The following is a 14,834-nucleotide window of genomic DNA, read 5'->3' on the forward strand; positions in this document are numbered from 1 at the left end:
CCTGCCGAAAAAGCGATCTGGCTGAAGATCTGAGGGCAAAGAGCAATTTGGATAGTAGCAAAGGGTTGCTTGGTAAGCAAAGAAGGGTTCCTTTTATTTATGGTTGGATACTGTTGGGATAATTTATTGGTTTAAAAAAATCCACTCTACCAACGAACCCTTCTTCCAAGATACCGCCTGTATAATGAAAATGTGAAATATACATCCTCTACCCCTCTATTTCCCCGCCTACCACAGAAAAGGTTAGGAAGCTTTCACATTTTCCATGCTTGTTGGTCCCTAAGATTATCACTGTAGGGTGCACTTGCTGGAAAGATCCCCTAAGGGCTAGAAACCTCAGTGCAGGTTGGAAGCAAAATACCTTGAATATATGGAGAAGGCAATGGATACTTTCCTATGTAGGATACTTGTGTGGGAGGAAGTCTCCTTGGCAAATGAGGTGTGAAGTTCAGAAAGAGTCTGGGGTGAGCATCAAACTCTTTTGAGATTTGGTGTATAACAAGCTTTCTTTTTGTATGGTGGGTTAAAGAAGATAGGAAGCAGTGCTGAAAGTAACTTATCCCCACTATAAATTAGCAGTGACGGTGGGACCATCTGGCCTTGAAACAGGAAGGCTTTGCTTTCCTACTGGCAAATTATGGAGAGGAAGGTCAATTGTAGTGAGTAGAGTTTTTCATTGCCTTTCCTTTTGGGTGACCCTGACACTCCTTGATAGCAGAGGTGGTTGCTTGGAGAAGTCATTTGCCTGTCTGTCCAGTAAATGTTACAGGCAGGTAGAGCCACAGATTTATAAGAGTTATATGCTGAACTAGTGGATTCAATCAAGTTAACTATAAATCTGTATGCAGAGTGATGCTGCTTTCAATTTGTATCCTTTCAAATTCCATTCCACTGCTTTTTTGAATAAACGATAGAGACTAATTTTCCTGACAATGGCTTTCATCCCCCCCCACCCCCACTGCAGTACATGTCAGGCTCTTTAGCAGTCAACCTATTTGTGCATTTCTTGTTTTAATAAAATGCAAATGCTAGCAGTTGCTATCAAGTTTAATAGAATAATAATAAAGTTGCATCCTTGTTGTTCTTTGTCTGATTTGATACTCCATTATGACTATCCTGCTTTAATGCTTGATTGGAGTGGGGGGTTGGCATACTTCACAAAGAAAATTGGGATGATGATCATTATATAGTCACAGGGAAATTTAGTCCAAAGCAGTGTGTCTCAACCTAAACAATTTTAATGTGTATGAAGCTTGTTGTCTGGGGAATTCTGGGAGTTGAAGTCCACATATCTTAAAAGTTGCTGAGTTGAGAAACACTGCTTTAGATTAAAGTTCTCTGTCATATTTAGACTATCATTGTGGGGAACAAAAGTGCTTGTTTCTTTTAAGAGGAAAAATTGATGTTGCCCATTGTTATCTTCTAAAATTATGTTTGTTAATTATTGGGGCCTAATTACTGGTTTACATGTTCCCATTCCAGAGGGCTTTGGGGAAAGCAAGTAATAAAATTCAACTATTTTGCTTGATAGAAATTAAAATGGTAAAGAGGTATCAAATAGCTTTGTAGTAATTTGAGTTTGAGATTTTTGAGGGCAAGGGAATTTATGCATAAAGATTTTTGGATGATGGGAGACATCTGATAGTTTTAATGTAGACTATCTGGAAATCATGCTCCACTTCTGATGACTAACTGGTTTGGTTTCATGTAAAAAATTTTTTTTTCCAAATGTTCGACCTTTTCCAACTTTTGGGCTATCAAACGAACTTATTGATTATATATATAGTTCATTGTGTTATACCTGAAGCATGATATTACTACCTCGTGTTACACTTATATTCCTGAGTTACTTGTTTGTATATATAATCTAGTTTCCCAGTGTATGACCATAATCTTTTCTCTGGGTTACCTGACAGTTTTTAAGCTCATATCTTAAAAAGAGTAAAAATCAAGGGAAATTGAACTATTCAAACATTCCGTTTAACATAGCAATTGTGATTGAAAGGTGACTTCCTTCCACTGTAGGTTGGAGGAAATGAATCTTGCTGTGTGAAATTCTTATAACAGAACTTTCTCATCATTCTCCCCATTACTGGATATTCGGATGATTTTACTAAATTCATGCTGTGAAACAGGAAAGTGTTCTCTGAAGTAAAGTGTGATGAGTTAAAAAAATCTACTAATACTTGATTTCAGCCATGGAATAGGACATGTCAGTTTTTAGAGCCTTTATATGGGCCATGCTCTGCTATTCTATTGCTTACTGTATTTTCTTTAGAAGAGGGGGCTATAAAATACTTATGTAGGAAAAAAAAGATTATATTGGATTGGATATTGAATTGGAATATCTAGGCCAGTGTTTCTCAACCTAGGTAACTTTAAGATGTGTGGACAATTCCCAGAATTCCCCAGCCAGCATGATCTAAATTTATACCATCTTAAATTCCTTCAGTTCTGCAACCTATTTTTCAGTTCAAATTACTGTCTTCTAGCCTAACATGGTCAACATTACAACTCTTTTTACAATTTTTTAAATTAATTAAAATTAATAGATCCTAACAGCTGAAGTAAGAAATACAGAAAAGACAAATGGAGATAGGTTTAGCATTAACACAACTAATTTGATTTCAGTGAACTGAGACTAGTAGTTTGTTTTTAAAATAGCATGTATCAAACCATCTACTGTGGATTAATTTTATGTATAAACAATGCCTCTATGGCATAAATCATATTAGCATGATTTATGAACTTATTCTGTAGGTTCGTTCAAACAAAAAGATAGGGAAAGGAAAATGAGAGTTGTGTGTAGATTCCTATTGAGATGTATATATCATTTTAAATGACTCAATCTTAAAACTTACATTTAAAGATTTGATCTTCAAATACCTCAAAAGTGATTGAAGTAGCTTGGTTTGAATGTAGAACAGTTTTGAACATAATAAATGTTGTACACTATGACCTGCAAACTTTATAACTGGCTCCTGGGTTCATAACTGGATTCATAGATCTTGCTAAATCACACTACAGTTTGGTTAGTCTAAGCTCAGGTTTATTGACTGTGATTTAAATCAATCCAGCTTAGTCAACTGTTTGTCTTTGAAAAATAGATGGCTTAGCATGAATTGTCCCCATTATCAGCTGATAATATCAGAAGCTATTCAATTTGACTCTGAAAATGGATCTGGAATATGCATGTTCTGGGGTTGGAGATAGCATGGGAAAGGCAAATACTTCAGTCAGATATAGACTAAAAGAAAATAAAGCACTGGCAAGATTGAGCAGAGGATAAGTGGGCTGGATGATATACTGTGGTTGAATTAATAAATGGTGATGACAGCCACGGCAAAGGAAGATTGGGGAAAATAAGGTGGAGTGGACCCTTTATGATAGTGGCTGGTAAATAAAAGGAAGATGGAGAGAGGGTTGGATGGATGGGCCCTGGCTAAGGAAAGGAAGTTGGAAGACAGGGCAGTGTGGGTTGATGGCAGCCAAGTGGAAAGTTCAGAGAGAGGTTGATGGATAGACTGGAAGACTTTGCACACTGGAAACCAAAGTAGGTCAAAGCAGATGCAAGGGGAAGGAGAATGCTGAATGCAGATGGGCTGGCCAAGAGAAGGAAGAGAGGGTATCATAGGGCATGCCAGCCTTGCCTTACTTGCCAGTAAGAATATTTTTTTTCTCTCTCATATAAAACCCAGGACAACCAAAGTGATCCAGGTTTTGATTTGGTTGGATTTTGTCCCATCGAGATGTCTATTAATATTTCACAAATTTTTGTTCCATGCACAGAGCAAACTTATGTTTTCCATTTCATGAGTGCTTTTAATACCAACTGTATTTTGGTCACATTAAACTTTTTGCATGCTTGAAAAAATATTATTAAAAGTGACATCCTTAACAAAAATAACTTGAGACTACAAATGGAGTTTACAAATTGTTATTTAAACTAGTTGTTAACTGAGTTCTGTAGAAATTTGATCAGATGCAACATCTTCCTTGCCTACAATTCAAAGCAATTTGGATATAAAATTTGGGATATAATTTAATTAATTATTTTATTTGTAGATAATTAAGTACCTCTGTAGTAATTAAGAAATAGAACTGTTCAAATGTATTTTCTGGATTTTTTTTACATAGTTGCATGATTATTTATAAATACATTGTAGCAATTGGTTTGCCTAATTTTTGAGATAAATGGAAATTGTCTTTCTTTTTTATAACCCTTCTCATGCTTGAGTAAGTTTCATCAACCAGTTTCAAGAATGATGTCAGTAAGTTTCAGTAATATTTTGGTGGAGATGTGTAGGATTATTATATTTTTTTCTCTTCATCATATCTCTTTGTTTTGTTGCACCTCAAGAGCTTTAAAACCCTGCTTACTTGTTTCCAGAACTGTAATCTGAATAAAGTTTCAATAGGGCTTTTATATTAAAAGAATTCTGGGTAAGAATGCAGTTTTGTGGTGAAACTAGTTAACATTTCCATTAACTAAGAGTGACCTGTGCATTATCAGACTGCCAGTCTTTTTAGCTCTGCTTCAGTGCAAAACAAAAATAAATGTTCTTGCTTTGTTAGATTTAGAACTAAATGCTGTTTTTACCATTTCAGAAAGTTGCGGTAGAGATGTCTTGCATTGCAGGCCAAACTATTTTGTAAGATTGGCTTTACAGTACTTCAGGAGTGACATCTTTGTAAAGCTTGGTAATTTGAAGATTATGCTTGTATGAATGTGTTTGAAGTGAAGTGGATTGTTTTTGATAAAACGTGAAAGAATGCATTAAAGTGCTCTCATTTTGATATAGGAGCCACATCAAACATTGATGCAACTTCCTGTTCAGAAAACACTTGCATGTAAAGAAAAGAAAGTGGTGTATGGTTTGCATGACGGTATAGATAGTGTTACTTTCGTAGAGTGGTTAGAATGGAAATTTATCTTTGCATTTAGTGAAAGTGCAGCTTTCTTCTATTTCCAGAAAAAAAAAATGGCTTTAAAACTTGTCAGGAAATTGTCCAGATGTCTCTTATTATATGAAATAATAATAATGAAATTGAAGCTTCTTCTTCTTTATGCATAAGAAAAGCAAGATTGGGAGGGGGGAATCCCATAAAAATGACAAAACTCAATCATTACATTTCAGAATAAATACTTTGTATACTTTACTATATGTTTGTAAGGATATTTTTTTCCTTCTTTGAGGCTGGATTGGACAAGAATACCAGCTGGAGTTCTCTTCACAGTTCTACTGAGTCACAATTCTTTTCTCATAATAATCCCTTTTCCTTCAAAAGTTTTCCACAGAGGGTAGATGGTGATCAAAGCCCTGCCCCTTTGTATATGCATGCAATTCAAATGCATATACAAAAAAGTTGGCACTTATATTGCATTGCCATGAAAACTGTTACATCTGTTTTGAGCCCTTTCCTTCTCAATAAATACCACTGTATCATTCCCAATTGTAAATTAGCATTTCATGACACTGAGTCCTTAGAAGTCTGTTTTGGGTTCCTCAGTAATTTTCTAAATCTTTTAAAAGCAACAAAAAAATGGATAATTGGTCTTGGATACATAAAGTCTGCCATTTGTTTTAGAATTTAACAAGAAATGCTTACATCTACATAATTTTAGCCCTTATTACAATGGAGGAATATTTTGATTTAAACTAATTTGCCTTGCCTCAATGTTTGATTGGGTTTTATGACTTATTTATGAACTTAAACCAAATCTTGTGTTTTGTCCTACCATAGGATATTAGGGCCAGTTTGGGGTAGTGGTTAAGGCACTAGCCTGGAAGCCAGGAATCTGAGTTCTAGTTCTGTTTAGGCATGAAGCTTGCTGGTTATCTTGGGCTAGTTACTGTCTCTCAGCCCTAGGAAAGACGAATGGCAAACCACTTCTGAAAAACCTTGCCAAGAAAACTGCAGGACTTATACAGATAATCTTCAAGAATTAGGCAGAAAAAAAATCCTAGTAATATAAGCAGTTTGATTTCTGCATATGCTGCCTTGTAATACCCACCTATATAGGCACCATTCTAGTAGTTGGAAGGTTGTGTTAGCAATGCAGAAATCATGGATCACTCTCTCAGTCCTATATGCAACAGGAATTCTCTAGCTAATAGCTAAATAAGTAAATTTAAAACACAGTGCAAAATAGTAATGATTAAAAAAGACAAATTTGAAATTATAACCATTGTGTTCTAATACTTAGGGGAAGGGAATCCCTGTTTAATGTAATTTTATAGTTTAATTTAGGGTTGATAGTCCAGTGATTACTAATCCTTTGAATTATCATTACAGAGAATCCAAATATCACTTGTACATAGCAGAGAATGCTGAGAAAAATGGTCAAGCTCTTCTTTCTAATCTAATAAATTGAGAATGTATCAAACAATATAGCTCACACTTTTTGTTATCTCCTTATCATGAAGTTCCTTTGAAAAATATAAATGATTTTGCAATACTCATTGATGTTTATTGTTTATAATATTTAATTGAAGCAGCTTATTTAAGGATACTAGTGAGCCATGTGCATGATGCTCATATATTTCTTGAATCCTGAAACATCATAATGTGCTGCCTTTAGTGATGAATTTTTGTCCCTCTGTCCAGCTGTAAAGGAAGCTTAATCCATGGCTGCCTGGAAGCTAGAATAGGTTCTTAGCTTCTTTGGATCTGGATTGATTTAAATTAGCCTTGGGACTTGAAGTGAGATTTTTTGCAGAGAATTCTGGACAAGATACACTTTTGTCATCTTCTCCCCTCCATTATTACATTAAATGCACTCTTATGACTACTTGGAAGTAAATCCTACCTAGTACAGTTGGGCCTATTATGATATATAGATGTATTGTATTTAAACTCAGTAAAATTGACCAGACTCTATGAGATTTTTAAAATTCATATTTGTTATTTATTTATTCTTCCCGATTTTACTTTCTGTTTATTGTATACTTTAGGCAGGTGATGGAATACAACAGCTCTTGGGATTATAGATTTTTGTTCCAGGTATCAGAATCAATTATCTCCAAAAGCTAGATATTAATTGAAAAGGTTTATCTAGCTGAGCCTCTTTGATTCGAAATATTTATTTCTGCAGGCAACAATGATGGAAATATTCCTAATATTATATATTAGACAATAATTATATTAAGCAAGGAATCACTCTGTTCTCTCCAAAAGAATATAATTGTGTCTTTCTTCACCCCACATTTTCTGATTTTTTAAGAAATCTATTTGTCAGTCAGTAGCAGTCTTATGAGAGAACTGCCTCTCTCTGGATGCTTTCCAGGAATGCAGAATGACAGCTATTACCCTGCTAATCGTAAAATCTGAGGGGGAACACAAACAGATTATCTTCTTTCTACTCAGGAAAGTGGTATAGTACTGATGTAAGGGAGTGACATACTTTCATAAATGAAGAAAAACTCAGATCTTTGCTCTTTCAAACCTGGGACTGTTATGCTTCTGAATTTCAGATTAGGTCTTTCTGAGCTAACTTCAGAATCTGATGAACATTTGATTCATGTAACGTAAGTGTTAGCAAACTGGAAGTATAATATCTGGAGATATTAAGAACATCTTCTGGTCAGGATGATACTTCAAAGATAGCTGACTACTACTACTTCATATTGTAGAAAGAATAAAGAATCATTATTTTGATTTGTTTATTCTTTATACAACATGAAGAAGGAGTCAGCCATGTTTGAAGATACATATTAGCAGAAAACACGTAGACATGCTGAGTATGTTTTACTTCATTGGTATCAGTTTGGTCTAGGAAAGCATAAACAAAAGTAGACTCCTTTACTAATAGAAGTGTTCTTTCATCTAAAATATACATAGGATCTCTTGAGTTCAACGAGCTATTGTTTTAATGTGTTGTACTTCCCCAATAGAATACAAGGTTTACTACAAATACATATACATTCATTTTCAGAATTATGATTCAGAATCACTTAGTGTGAGTGTACAGTAGTAGTCTTAAACAACATAGAACTGGCAGCATATAAATGTTATAACCTGTCCCAAACTCTAGTATCTGCCATTTAATTCAGCTTTTAAGTGAAAGCCATTAAAGTGTGGATATGAACACTACTCTGTAGAGAAATCTTCCTTTAATAATAATGAGATTTTGATTATATCCTGAAATTGAACAAACACCAAAAAATAGATGTTTTGGAAGAGACACACAACCATGGAACAGAAGAAGCTCTTAGTTTTTTGCGCCTATGTAAGCTTGTTAATACTTGTTGAACAGGCTCAACAGCTACAAAGGTCAGATGCCAATGCTCAATGCATGCTTTCTATATTCATATTCTATATTCCATTCCCTGGCTTTCTGTCACAGATTGAAATGATGACTTTAAAACTTTTCAGATTTAGAATTCATTTTTAATCCTAAACTAAATGATATTCCCATTTTTAATTTATACAACGTGAAGAAGGAGTCAGCCATGTTTGAAGATACATATTAGCTAATTAGCTAATAGATGTTGGCTGACTGCCAAACATGTTTAACATATTTAAACATGGTCTCGCTTTTTGAAGTTTCCTTTTTCTTTATCAACAATCTGAGTGTTGTGTTGCCTGGCATTAATTAAAAACCAGTAGCTTGGGTGTGATGCTTAGACAAAGTGAGTTTCTTTGCCTTTCTAATGAAAACATTACCAAGGCTGCATATTTTATAAAACCTTTTCAACCTTTCACTTTAGTGCTAAATAAACTTCTTGTGTTCATAGGCAGAATGATAAGGACAAGGTAGCTTTATTTAATTTTCCATACTTAGATCATTTGCCAAAGATTAATTTTATAGAAGTTCCACATATCCAGGTAGTAGGTAAGATGTGATTGATTTTCTGAAGAATGTGCAAAAATGTTTAAATGTATCAATTAAGATTCTTCTTTCTGATTGTGCATTAAAAAGACAAATATTGTTTTTCTATGGAGAGCTGGACATAGGAACCTCATCTAGAATATATAGAGGCCATGTATTTTAGGATTGGTGAAAAAAGTCTGGTCAAGGCAGAAACTAAGCATTTTGAGAATAACATCCCCTTTTTTTCTTACCAATTTTATTAGTTGATTCATTCCCCCATGTTTTCATTTCATTCTTGTTCTTCTAAAAGTATCGTTTAAATTGGGTACAAAGCTGTAGACCAGCTAATAATTGGGTACAAAGCTGTAGACCAGTGTTTCTTAGAATCGTCAATTGAAGATATGTGGACTTCAATTCCTAGAATTTTCCAGCCCGTATATGGGCATTGAAGTCAATACATTTTCAAGTTGCCAAGATTGAGAATCAGTGTTGTAGATGTACAAAATGCTTTTGGGGTGGTGGGGTGGGGTGGTAGGGAGCATAGATTGATGCCTGCAGAAGATTCTCTTAGTTTCAACAGGAATTCATCTGGTTTAACAGTCTCTTAGAGCTAATTAATTTCTTTATTTGATCTCCTTTTCTTACTTGCCCTAATTTTCTCAGCAGCAAGTACTTGCCATTATTAAACTGAGGTTATGCTTTAACTATGATACTCTACAGTGTCAGATTGTTCTTCAAAATTTATGTGAAGTCTCCAAGGGACAAACTTTAGCCTAATCTTTTCTTACATTCATTTTATATGCATCTAGGTTGATGCATTTTGCTGGGTTTTCTCTTGAAGTAATGTATTAAATGAAATTATGTAGTTTTTATAGTAATAGTATATTAACTTATCTAACAGATGTTGGCTGACTGCCAAATATATATTGGTATCCATTTGATAACATTTAGTAAATCCTGTTTTATACCTTGAAATGTATCTCCTGAACTGAACTGATTTTTGTACTTAATCTAATAAATTTACATGGTTAAAATCTGTATAATATGATCTTAGGTTCTTCCACAACTGATTATTTTTTTAACTTTGCTATTGCCATGGTTAGACCGGTAGTGGTAAGCTGAGATCTTTTGTTCTCAATGAGTGATATTTATAATTTTGTTTTTTTTATATTTCTTTCATATATATATTTTTAATATATAATATTAGGTACATTTTGTTTGCATGCTTGTTCTTTCTGGACAGAATGCAATATTAAATATATTGTGTACCATTTAAATATAGAGTAAAATCTCTGTGTATAAATATAAATATATGTTATATATCGAGTTCACAGTTCAAAAGTATCTATAATTTCAGCTCCTTTCATTGTATGATAATCCTTTATTATCAATTATTCATTCAGTACACATATTCCAGTTTTCAATTTTTCTACTCTCTGTGGTATGTTAATTTTCATTTCAAGAGCTAATTTAACAGATAAAATTATCAGAAAAATCATGGACATTGATATTTTTGATATTTTTGAGCATCTTATGGATTGTTAAAAATGACATACTCTATTCTAAAATATATTTAATGTTCTTGTGAAAAAATATACTTTTTTGTTCCTGATAAACTCACCAACACTTTCAAAACTTTCATTCACTATGTTTATGAAATTTCTAAAATTTGACAATCTGTTTTAAGAAATCCTTATGATGGAGCACAAAATCCCAAGCCAGGTTTTCTTTTAAAGTATATTGTATTTTTAATATGACAGAAGGAAAATTATTAAATACATGGGAAATAATCATAGTGTGTTAAATTTATGTAATGTTAATTCGTTTGTTATCTATTTTTTTTAAAGTGTAGCCTCTTGTGCACCCTGATTTATTAGTAGTAACACAACCACTTACCATTGCAATTATATGCTTTCAATTTAAAGAGTCTTTGGAGAAAAATAAGAATGAGCCATGAAACAAATCAAACAGAAAAAAACCACTATTCCTAAAGTGTGTTGTAAAATAAATGATTTAGAATTTTAGTTCAGTGAAAGCAAATTTAACAGTAGAGAATGGATCTGTAGCATGAGAAGAATGTTTGAATTTGTTCATAGAAGATAGTATTTTCAAACAGAAGCTATTTGTAAGGTGACCAACCATCCTTCTTTAGGGACGACAGTCTTCCTTTTGTAAATTCTGTCCTCTCTCGAAAAGTGTCCTCCTACATGTCCTCCTTTTTGATATTTGAAGACTAATCTGTAAATCTCCGTATTTGATCGAATCCGATCCGTTGTGTGTGATGTGACGTATTTGTATTTGACATGACGATTCGTCAAGGCTCGGTACAGTGTGGCGAGATGTAATTATGAGATGCATGCGCTCCACACAGGAGAATTGTTTTAAGAGAGTGTGTCACGTGCCAGAGTGCGCCATGCACAAGTGACTTGGTTTTTTTTCTTCAATTTATTTGTGTCCTCCTTTTCATTGTAAAAAAGTTGGTCACCTTACTATTTGTGTACTGTAGTTGTATGGAAAATTCTGTATCGTACGCTATAACTGAATTGTATTTTTTATAACTCTTGAGATAAAATTAATATCTAAACCTTGAAAACAAAATGAAATGATTATTAACTAGGAAAATGGTGGGATTTCTGGTAATCTAGGAAAAGAACAAGATGTCTACTTCAGATTTTGACTGAACAGACTTATCTTAAAGTCTGTCTAACTTCATCATGAATATGTCCTGCTAACTATTATTCTGTGTCATGTCCACATGATAATTGCTTTTATCTCATCTCCAGGTCTTAGTTGAGCCAGTTTAAAGCATTATTTATGACTTCCCTTTCTAAAGTAGTATTTTCCCTTTTCTGAAATGCCTTGACATAATTCACTGATGATATGATTAAGGGTATAAATCAGGGTTTGGGATCAAACTAGTTCCTATTTGCGACTTTTGGCTCTTTTCCTTCAGCTTCTGGACCCTACCATTTTGACTTTGGTAGAAAAATAGAAGATGCTTTTGAAAGAGGCCTTAGTTTGAAGAACAGAGCTAAGATTTTCTTAAGAGAGCGCTGAACCTATACTACACAAAAGGTTGATTTAAAACCTGGGGAAAAGCACAATGTTCTGCTAGCTACTTCTGCTAACAAGAAGTTTAGTTGCCTGTATTTTTACCAGATTTGTTTTTGTTTTTTTGTATATGTTTTATTAACAGTTTTTCTTTAACAACCAATATTTTTTGTGGATAGTGCAATGACTGGGTTGACATATTTTTCACATAGTACAGTAATAATACAATTACATATACAGAATTGGTCCCCAACCATTAGAACTTCAAATCCATGTCATAAGTCCCCTTTTTCAGGTCCAGCATAACTTCAAACAATCACTAAATGGATGGTCATAAGTTGAAGATTGCCTATATTAAGTACTCCTACTTCATCTTGCATTGTACTCTTCATCAGCAACCAGCGATATTTTTGGACATGGGGCGGGGAGGGGTCCTTGGTGCTCTCTGAGTTTCCTTTTTTTTTTTTTGCATATGTTTGATTACCCTAACTAGGTAACAACATCTGTGTGAGTAAGGAGTGCTGTTTGCTGTCAGTTTATATTCTGGTATGTCTTTCCTGTCTGTGTGGGAGTGGGATGGTCTTAGAGATTCTTTGGTTGGGCTGTTTACTGATGGCTCTTCGGTAGTTTCTTGATTGTTGGTCTGAGGTTAACCTTGGAGTTAATCTATGCTGATCTGAGTGCTGATTACTGGTGAGAGGTTCTGGAGTCTTTTCCTCTTTTGGGCTGGTTGATTGCCTCTTTTCCTGTCAATGTCTATGTGTCTGTTGATGGCTGATTTGTCAGAGTACCAAAGAACCTCTAAGACTGCCCCCACCCACACAAATAGGCAAGACACCAGAATATAAACTGACAGCATCCTTACTAGCACTGATGATATTACCTAGTTAGGGGTAATCAAACATCTGAAAAAAAACAACAACAACCAAACTCAGAGAGCACCAAGGACCCCTCATTTTATCCCTGAGCTATAAATATTCTCTTTTTGGGACATGAGTTTAGTGTTCTTTCAGGACCATTTCAACCCATACTCAAGCTGCTATTGGATTTCTTGTTACCGTATTTCCCCATGTATAAGCACCCCCTTTGTATAAGCCACCCCCCAATTTTTGGACTGTGAAGTTTTGAAAAAAATATTTTATTAGAGAAACAAGTTATGAAGAAAGAAAATTTACAAAGAAACAAAATTCGACGTCTAGATCTACAACTTCGGTCATGACGCCGAAAGCGGTGCGGGCGACGCTAGCAATCTACGCATCGGAACGAGAGTAGGAACGAAGCATTCAGGCCGATGCCTAGCGTATGCATTTCTATCGCGTACTCGCACTCGTAATCGTATCATCACTTACAATTTTTACAAAAAAGTATAGCATACTGCTGGAAAACCAGTTTATTCCTACTTTATTATTTTATGCATTTTTCATGTATAAAAAGTGTACCTGCTTTGTATATGCCACCCCCCTACTTTTTGGGCTTGAAAATTTTGGAAAAAAGGGGTGGCTTATACATGGGGAAATACGGTAGTTGGATAACTTGACAGGTTGTGAAATATACCATTCAAAGCATCTTCTCTTATTTTCCCAATCCTGCTCCACCTCACAGTAGGGGAATTGATCACTGGTTGTTTTCTTGGGGCATTCATCAACCACTTTGTCCCACATTAAAGAGTAAGGAAAACCAGCCTTATTACTGTGGCAAAATTGAATGCAGGAAATGGTAGATTACTTTTCATTATTCTGTTTTCTCAAGGATTGATACATTTAAAATGGCCATGTTTATTTTATGTATTTATTAAACTTCTATGCCACCCATCTCGCTGAGGTGACTCATGTTGTTGTGTCCAAGATCTCTTTTTCTGCATTTTAATCATATCGCTTTAAAAATAGAATCTTGAAGTGATGGATGCACTATTTATTATATTTGCGTGGGTTTTTTTTTAAAGTTGACTTATTAATGGGGTTAAGTATTATTAGGAATTTTATTTTTTAGCACTAACTACTCACTGGTTGTTGATCATTTTATGTAATTTTTCAGAGGTTGTTGTATTGACAAATAAAGAAATGTTTTCTAGAAACAATGATATGGTCTGGCAAAATAACATTTAACTGGAAATTTATTTTGGAAATTGTAGTGACAAGTTATGCATGAAAATATTTTACTTTGATTAGCATTTTAATGTGCCTTTTACAGTTTTTTATCGGAGTTCATAAAAGTTCTGTTAATTTGATCTTTGATTTTAAGCTTGCAAAATAGTGAGTTTACTCATTCATCTGATAACAATGCTTCCCATCAAATTTTAAAATATTTTAAAATATATTTACTAATATATTCTCCCCCAAGCCATTTGTACTTTATCCTCACTTATAGTCTTTCCAAGAGTATCTGGTAAATTAGCAAATTGTCTAATTCCAGTTCTTTATCTCATGGTTTAGTTTATGCATACTTTAAATCAGTGGTGGGGAACTATGGCCCCTTTAAGACTTGTAGACTTCAACTCCCAGAATTCCTGAGCCAATTCTGGGAGTTGAAGTCTACAAATCATAAAAGGGCCATAGTTCCCCACTCCTGCTTTAAATAGTCAAAGATGAAGAAATTAACTAAGAATATTCAGATCCCCAATTGGTTGGAAGGTAGGTAGTAGGAAGAAAGGTAATATTGCAGTATTAAATGAATGTTTCCTGGTAAAATCACGCGTGATTAATTTTTTACGCTGAAGATGAAATCTCAAGTAAGTATTATTGTTTAAATTGTATGTCTTGTTAAATTTCTACTATTGTAATTGGATTCCAGTGATATATGATGAACATTGATCAATTTGTCTCATTTTTCTGCATGATGATTAGCAATTGTTGTAATGTTAAAGGAGGAAATGAACCTTGGGACGGGAATATAGTCAAGATATTTTATCAATTTCCAATGTGATCTCGCATTAGATACAAATGGAGGAAAGGCAGGCTGAAAAACTTTC

General features: G+C 34.2%; 1 protein-coding gene across 1 annotated transcript in view; it reads left to right on the forward strand.

The window, feature by feature from the left end:
• NCOA1 (nuclear receptor coactivator 1) overlaps positions 1 to 14,834 on the forward strand; it is a 282,196-nt gene that overhangs the window by 1,071 nt on the left and 266,291 nt on the right.

Source organism: Pseudonaja textilis, chromosome 1 (assembly GCF_049901715.1).
Source record: "Pseudonaja textilis isolate UNSWEBS1 chromosome 1, rPseTex1.2, whole genome shotgun sequence".
Classification (NCBI taxonomy): Eukaryota; Metazoa; Chordata; class Lepidosauria; order Squamata; family Elapidae; genus Pseudonaja; species Pseudonaja textilis.